The following is a 9,135-nucleotide window of genomic DNA, read 5'->3' on the forward strand; positions in this document are numbered from 1 at the left end:
ACATCCCTGCCCTAGGTCTCCGCAAAGCTATGAATCTGTGGCCAGAGGCCTGGTCTGGGTCTCAGCAACCACATGCCTGCAATGTTCCCAGGGACCCTGGGAGGGGCTGTGCGAGTCCTGCCACGCCCCCTCCTCCCCCCCGGGTGGCGATGGCTGCCTGGATCCCCCCCGGAGCGCCTGGCTGGGCCCTGCCACGCCCCCCCGGGTGGCGATCGCCCCTGATCCCCCGGGAGTGCCTAGCTGGGCCCGGCCACGCCCCCCCAGGGTGGCGATCGCCGCCTGGGACCCCCAGAACTAAGAGGATTGGGCACCGCCATCTTGGTCTGCTCAACAGCCGGAAAGGCCACCCGGAGTCCCGCCCACAGGCTCTCACAGGCCCAATCATGGGCATAGCAGAGGTGCGGTCAATTTGCATGTTTCTCTATTATAAGGTAGGATAATTTATATACAAAACAACTGCACATGTTTAATGTATATTAAAGGTGCAGTGACTTTTAACTAGCCATGAAACCTTTCTATAATCTTTGACACTCGTTGCTAATCTAGAATCTTATTTAAACATACTTTCTCTCTATTAAGAGAGAAAAGAGAAAAAAAACTTATTTTGACCATAAGAAACTCAGTTGCCCTAGCTGCTTTGGCTCAGTGGATAGAGCATTGGCCTGAGAACTGAAGGGTCCCAGGTTCTATTCCAGTCAAGGGCACATGCCTGGGTTGTGGGCTCGATCCCCATTAGGGGGTGCATGGGAGGCAGCCAACAAATGATTCTCTCTCATCGATGTTTCTATCTCTCTCTCCCTCTCTCTTCCTCTCTGAAATCAACAAAAATATATTTTTTAAAAGAAACTCAACAAGTTTTCTTAGAGATATAGTTTCTTTGTAATAAGTTTAAAATAAAACTTGGATACATGCTAAATAATAATTTGTCGAAGTTGCTTTCAACACTTCTGTTATTACTCGTACCACAATGTAGTGTGATTTCTGTATTTACATGTACTTCCCCTGAGGGGAAATTGACCAGCACACAGAGAGGAAAGCAGCCCCTGGTGGTTGGGAACCGGCCTGGCATCATCAGTAGGCCTTGGTGCCCAGGAGCTCCTGGCACTCATAACCGGGCCGAGATGTAACACAAAAATAATATTGAATGTAAACTGTGATTGAAAAATAAAAATTTAAAAAGAATCTACAGACAAAAATAAATAAATAAATAACATCAGTGGTCGCCAGGGGCTGAAGGAAAAGGGAAGGATGAATAGGTGGAGTACAGAGGATTTTTAGGGCCATGAAACTGCCTGCACATGATAATGGTGGATACAAGTCATTATACATTTGTCAAACCCCACAGAATGTAAAACATCAAGAGTGAACCCTTATATAAACTATGGACTTTGGGTGATAATGTGTCAATGTGTGTTACTGGTTGTGACAAATGTACCACTGATGCAGGATGTTGATAATGTGAAGGCAGAGGTATATATAGGAACTCTCTATACTTCCCACTCAATTTTGCTGTGAACCTAAAACTGCTCTAAAAAATAAAGTCTATTTAAGGAATATTTTTTAATGTAACCTAATAATGATTATTGGCCAGAGCTATACAACTAGTGTTTACTTGGTCAGTGACAAACGAAAGCAGACAAAGTATGTTCTCCACAAGGCTTTCTGCTAATAGAGAAGCAATCTGTGGACCAATATATCGAGGCTCACATTACTCAAATGATAAGGTTTTCACCTTGCTTCTCCCATCATTCACTAGGTCCTTTTGGACACCTCAACCAGACATCATCTTCTCCCTCTCTGCTAACAGGAACAAAATGCGTCAGGCCAAACAGTAGTTGGCAAAGTCTAGAAGTTGGCACCATCCAGGTGCTTCTGTGAACGCAATGCCCAAAGGACCCCTATCCCCCAGGCCTAATTCGAAGACAAAGTTGTTTTAACAGATTAGAAAAGAAAGTTGAAGAAACAGAGTTGTGGCAGAAGAACCTGGGGTCCCCAGATGCCAGTTTAGGACTCTGCAGCAGCTCTGCCTTGGTTGATTAAAGCAAGTGTTTAAAGCCCCTGAGAACAAATTAGAAAAGGAAGTCAGGGTGAGGGAGGAAGAAATTATTCCAGCAACTACCAATTAAAAGTGAATGGATCCCACAGCACCAAGGGACCATGATGCAAACTGTTGCATCAGCCAAGTTCCAATACCAACTCCCTAAACATGAAGAGGGAGCAAAGAGGAGGGGTGAGGGAGGGTGGCAGAGGTGTCCCACATTCTGGCAAGCTCCCGCTTCTTATCCCAAGTGCTTACACACCTGACAATTAAAGTGCAAGTGGTATCTCTTGATTAGTCATTTAGAAAACCCAAGAACATGCCACGAGAGACAAGACCTGGGAAACACACCCAATAGAGTTAGGCTACTGACACAACAACTCTGCTACCAATTCAGAATTGCTCTTATCAAATCAGATCACGTGACTCATTGTCCTTTGCGAAGGACAATGCTACTTCCAAGGCTACCCTCCCCTCCACCCTGTACTTGTAAAATACCTGCTGATTTTCAAAGCATGTTCACAAGCACTACCTCAATGGTTGCCACAAAATCTCTGTGGGTTTTGTTGGGTATTATTATTTCCATCTAGGATTTTAAATAAGTTAATGCTGAAGTTCAAAGGATTTGCCTAAGATCACACAGGCAGTATTTTTGTATATTTTTAAGTGATATGCCACTATGCTTATATATATACACAGAATATCTCTGGAAGAAAAGAAAATGGAGTGGACACTAACTATAAGGGAATTAGGGGGTCAAAAGTTGAAATGTTCTTTTCACTGTTACTTTTTTTTTTGGTAACTTTTTTTTAAAATATATTTTTCTTGATTTCAGAGAGGAAGGGAGAGAGAGAGAGAGATAGAGAAACATCAATGATGAGAGAGAATCATTGATCAGCTGCCTCATGCAAGCCCCCTACTGGGGATCAAGCCTTCAACCCAGGCATGTTGCCCTTGACTGGAATCAATCCCAGGACCTTTCAGTCTGCAGGCCAATGCTCTACCCACTGAGCAAAACAGGCTAGGGCTTTTTTTATAACTTTTTTATTCTACACTATTGTATATACAACTTCCTGAAGTTAAATGAAAAAGGAAGTTATAATTAGGGAGCAGAAAACCACAATTCAATTCTCCTTCCTAATATAATGCTGCCTCCCATGTTGGGTAAGAGACCAGAGCAGTATTCTTTCTCCTGTATCTTCCCACTTATTCCCCATTCCATCACCTCCGCCCACATATACAAATGTTCTACGATAAATCTGAAAACCAAGTGATAGAGAAATTGAAAATGTGATTCTGATTTATGTGTTCTGATTTTTATATATTTATCTTAATAAATTTCATTTGAAATAGTGTTTTTGTTCATACACTTTAAGAGAATAGAAAAACAAGCTAACGCTACAGCATAAAGGATCAAGATTAGAAAGAAAAGGTCATAGGACCTGCCAGTACCAGAGACTGTGGTTTCCCAATGCTCACCAGGATGGCAAGCCGCTGATAGAGGGGAAAACTTCCTTTCCTGGGTATCGAGGGAGATTAATTGGCCTGATACAAAGAGACAGGTTCCCACAAGAAGAAAGGGGAGAGGATACATGACACAATGGGAAATGCAGCTGCACACATTTAGAGATAAAATATATCAAACTAGCCTGGCCGGTGTGGCTCACTGGTTGAGCATCGACCTATGAACCAGGAGGTCACGGTCGATTCCCAGTCAGGGCACATGCCTGGATTGCAGGCTCAATCCCCAGTGGCGGGGAGCTTGCAGGAGGCAACCGATCAATGATTCTCTCTCATCATTGATATTTTTGTCTCTCTCCATCTCCCTTCCTCTCTGAAATCAATAAATATATCTATAATAATAAAAGCATAATATGATAATTAGACCAGATGGCCAAACAGTGGAACGACCATCTGGACAATCTTCCAGCCGAAGCCAGGCCAAGAGCCAAGGCAGCCAGGACTGCAAGGGCCGAGCCCCTTGCACGAATTTCATGCATCAGGCCTCTAGTATGTATATAATCAATAAATATACACATCAAACCAAACTGAAGTTGCCTCTCAGGTCACTTTCAACACTTACACTCTATAGGTAGATCAGTAAATAAAGTGCTAACAGAATATAACACCAAGGGATAGTCATTAATGTGGACTAAAATGGGAGACTACCATGGGAACAGCATAAATATTCTTTTAAAGTTCATTCATTTGTTCCATATAACTTTATTGTGCACATGTGCCAGGTACCAAGCGAGGACTGAAGACCACAAAGATGAGGACCTTCAGTAAGCTCATAGCATAAGGAAACTGGCAGATATTTAAAAGACAATGTCATAGGTACTCTTAAACACAGATACGTTAAAATTTTCCTTAAGTATGCTCAGGAAGGACTTACAAAGGTGGTAACATTTGCCCAGCCAGTGTGGCTCAGTGGTTGAGCATCAACCCATGAACCAAGAGGTCCCTGGTTTGATCCCTGGTCAAGCTCCATTCCTGGTAGGGGACATGCAGGAGGCAGCCAATTGATGTCTCTCTCTTATCGATGTTTCTATCTTTCTATCCCTCTCCCTTCCTCTCTCTCTAAAATCAATAAAAAACATATCCCAAAAAAAAAGAGGTAACATTTGAGCAGATTCTCAGAGGACAATTAGGAGCTCTCCAGGAGTGAGAACATGTTTCAAGCAGAAAGAATCACATGTGCAATAGTACTGAGATATGAAAGAGCATGGAATTTTCCAGATATTAAAAATATTTTGGGGTTGTCATGCATTAGGATTATAAGGAGAAGAGGACAGAAATGAGGTCATATAGATAAGCAGATCAACACATGAAGGTCATGGCCCATGTGAAGGAGCGTCTTACTGAAATTATAGAATTGCTAAGTGTTCTTAAGGAAACAATATGTCATATCTGTGTTGGGGAGAAAAGAAAATGTTGGCAGCATTACCTACTTCTGAAACAGTGGAAAAGCACATTAGCATAATGAACAAGAGTAGAGCCTCTAGAGTTGGGATGCCTGGGTTCAAATTCCAGCTCTAATGACTCCAGCATAATTGAGTGTTGTCCTGCTTGTCTGCTTTATCTACACCCCATGTACAATATATGTTAGTTCATTTATCCTCACAACAATCCTACAAGGTAAGTAGTAATATTTACTCCATTTTAGAGATAGGGTCACAGAATCTCAGAGGTAAGGAACTTGCCCAGAGCCTTTGAATCAGAGTAACAGTTGAGATTTCAAATCCTGGCTCTGCTACTTACTAGCATATAAACTTTGACAATACTATTATTATGATCATTACTAGAGGTCCGGTGCACAAAATTCATTCACGGGTAGGGTTCCTAGGCCTTGCTGGTGATCAGGGCCAATCAGGGCCCTCCTTCCCCTGGCTGCCAGCTGGGGCCTTCCTTTGTTCCACTCCGCCCCCTGGTGGTCAGTACATGTCATAGAAAGTGGTTGAACTCCTGGTCAGTCGAACTCCCAAGGGGACAATTTGCATATTAGCCTTTTATTATATAGGATTATTAAAAGTGAAAAAATGGAGAAAAGCTGTAGGAATAGAAAAAAAATAAAAAGAATAACATTGTAACAGCCGGGCAAGAAATGCTAAACTATTGAACTAAGACAATATGAATGGAAAGAATAATAAATGAAGATCTATTTAAAAGATATGATCAACATATCCAATGACAGAGTGGATACTGAAAATGAAGAATTGTCAGAGGTGCCTTCCAAGATTTCTGGCTTGGATAACTGAATACATGTTGATGTCAGCTGCTGATATGGAGTAGTTGCTAGAGATGAATTCTATTTCAGACATGTTGGATTTACATAGTCTATGGCACATACTGCCTAGTAAGCTGGTATAAAAATAGCACTAGTGCTAAGCAAAAGATCTGAAAATATAGATTTAGGAAATTGGTACTTAGTTTGGTAATTGAACACAGAGTACGAATGAAATGGTCCAAGGAAACTATTTTGAAGAAAAAAAGCAGCAGGCCATGAGTAGAACTCCTAAGGCCACCATAATTTAAAGATAGGATGAGGAGTCTGGCCAACATGCACAGTGGTTAGGGCGTCAGCCTGCGCACCGGAGAGTCAAGTGTTCAAATCCTGGTCAAGGGCACATATCTAGGTTGCATATTTGGTCCCCATCCCTGGTCTGAGGCAACCAATTGGTGTCTCTCTCACATTAATGTTTCTCTCTTTCTCTTCCTTTCTCTTTCTCTCCCCCATCTCCCCCTCCCTTCTACTCTCTCTAAAGATCAATGGAAAAAATATGCTCACTCCTCAGGTGAGGGTTAGAAAGAAAAGATGGGATGAGGAAGAAGCGTCCATATAGGAAGCAAGATTCCAGATTCTGACTTCTTCACTAGGACTATGATCCTAACATGTCAGAAATAGTTTATGGTTTGTCATTTAGCTGAGTTCACTATGTTCATGGTACCCTCTCAGATTCAACACCCTGGCTTTCCCCACTTCAGTTCTTCCCCTAATCACTGTAACTAGACCTGTAGTCATGGAGTATTATCCTAGAACTTCGGTGTTGGATTTTTACTGTTTTGACCAGACAAACTGGAACTACATTTCCAAGAATCCTCTTCCCTGTATAGTCTAGTTAAGAGTTGGCCAAAAAGGAATGTTCACAAGACCTGGAAGGTGGAAATGAATCAGTAGCCATTAGTCTGAAGGTCATTGTGGTGAGAGGTGGTGACAGACAAGAGGTGCCAATATGGTCCAGCTTGTTCCCACTCTCCTCCACTCTGTCCTGCTCTTCTTTCCTGCTGACCTGGCTGACCAACCGTGGCTGCAGGCCCACTAGGCACTTGGCAGCAGACCCACCAAGGCACAGCCTCCCGGCCCTCCCTACAAGCTTTCCCTCTGTAGTCCCAAGCAGTGGTTGGTTTCTCATATTGACTGGCTGGTGGCTCCTGACTTCCTCCTAGACCTTCACTCCCTCAGCTCTTCTGACAATTGCATAAGGTTTAATTTGTATAATAAAGCCCTTATCCTATACTTCATAAAGATTCTGCTCCCCTGATTGAACCATGACTGATACATTCCATTCAGTTCCCTAATTCTGACCTCCATGCTTCATCCTATATAATAAAAGGCTAATATGCAAATCGACCAAACAGCAGAACGACCGGTCGCTATGGCTTGCACTGACCACCAGGGGGCAGATGCTCAACGCAGGAGCTGCCCCCTGGGGGTCAGTGCGTTCCCACTGGGGGAGTGCTGCTCAGCCAGAAGCTGGGCTCACAGCTGGCGAGCGCAGTGGCAGTGGTGGGAGCCTCTCCTGCCTCCACTGCAGCGCTAAGGATGTCTGACTGATGGCTTAATACAGTTTCTCAGTCTTGAATGTCCTCTTCTACATTTCACATCAAATTCATAAGTAACTAACAAACACTTTATTTTAAAATGTTCAACATCACAAAGGAATGCTAATTAAAAACAATGAAGTGTCAAGTTGCCTATCAGATATAAAAATAATATCCCAGCTCATGAACAGGCAATCCTTATAACAATTGGGAAGGAGAAAAAAAGGATATCATGAAGATAAAAATAAAAACTAATGAAATAGAAAAAAAAAACATACAAAAGATAAAGGTCAAAGTCAAGTTCTTTTAAGACTTTATAAGAGACAAACTGCTGAAAAGAAAAGAGATAAGGTTCAAATAAAGGGGAGCAGCCTGAGGTCCCACGGCCCAGTACCAGGGTGGATGGGGCACACCTTGAGGTCCCCTGTCAAGCCCCACGGTGGGGGGAGGGTGATCGTACAGCCTTAGGTCCCTGCTGATTGCTCGTTAAGGCTCGTTAAGGCTCGTTACAGAAACTCGGCCTCTGCTGTGGGTGCAGCCATCTTGTGTTATGGAAACCCCGTCTCTGCTGTGGGCGCCACCATCTTTGTGGCAGAGTGATGGTCAATTTGCATATTCCCTCTTTATTATTAAAACTATAAGACAATGTAGTACTGACATAGAAATAAACAGACCAGAATATATAAGGTCAGAGAACTCAGAAACAGCCCTACATATATATGGAAAGTTGGTTTAAGGCAGATTGGGCTTTAAAGATCAGTGGTTAAAGAATCAGGGATTAGAGCCTACAGATTTGCATTTCTAAGGAAGTTCCAGGTAGTGCTGATGCTCTAAGAACCATCACTATAAAAGGAACTCTTGGACTTACAAATCAGGACATGTACAGAATATTAATAACGTATTGCATTGATAGGAAAAAATATATATCATTTAACAGTAAGATGAATAAACTGGCATACAATGAGATATTATACAGCTATGAAAACAAATGAGGTCATGAAAAGGCACACAGGACTTCTAAGATACTAGTGATGTACTAGTTTTTAAGCCAGGTGGACATTTGCACAGGTATTCTAATTTCTCTTTAAACTGTACAGATGTATTTTGCATACTGATTTGTTCATATATTTCATCATAAAATCTTTCTAGTTGTGCTTCTACCATCTACTGGCCATTTTTTCTTTTGTTTGGCCCAACACAGAGTATGTCAAATCATCTCAGGACTTGAGTAGAAGGGGAACAGTTATTGAATCTCATCTCTGACTCTACTGGCATCCATCACCCCGGCAACACACCAGTTCCTTTCAACTGTTTCTCAATATATTTTACACCCCTCCTCAAGTTCCTCATCACTCTTCATGACTGTAATCCTCAAAATCAACATCCAGAACTGAACACAAGGCTCCACCTGTGGTCTGACCGTTTATTGAAAACTCTCTGGCCTGGCCGGTGTGACTCAGTGGTTGAGCATCGATCTATGAACCCAGGAGTTCAGGGTTCCATTCCATCAGGGCACATGCCCGGGTTGCGAGCTCAACCCCCAGTAGGGGGTGTGCAGGAGGCAGCCGATCAATGATTCTCTCTCATCATTGATGTTTCTCTCTCTTCCTCTCCCTTCCTTTCTGAAATTAATAAAAATTTATTTACATATATATATATATACTTATATGTGTGTGTGAAAAACAAAACAAAAAAATTCTCATTACCAGATTCATGGTGTAGTCTAAGAGTATTTTTTGTATTGATATCATACTGGTTATTCATGCTGACTTTAC

This window comes from Eptesicus fuscus, chromosome 5, assembly GCF_027574615.1.
Source record: "Eptesicus fuscus isolate TK198812 chromosome 5, DD_ASM_mEF_20220401, whole genome shotgun sequence".
In the NCBI taxonomy this organism is placed as follows: domain Eukaryota; kingdom Metazoa; phylum Chordata; class Mammalia; order Chiroptera; family Vespertilionidae; genus Eptesicus; species Eptesicus fuscus.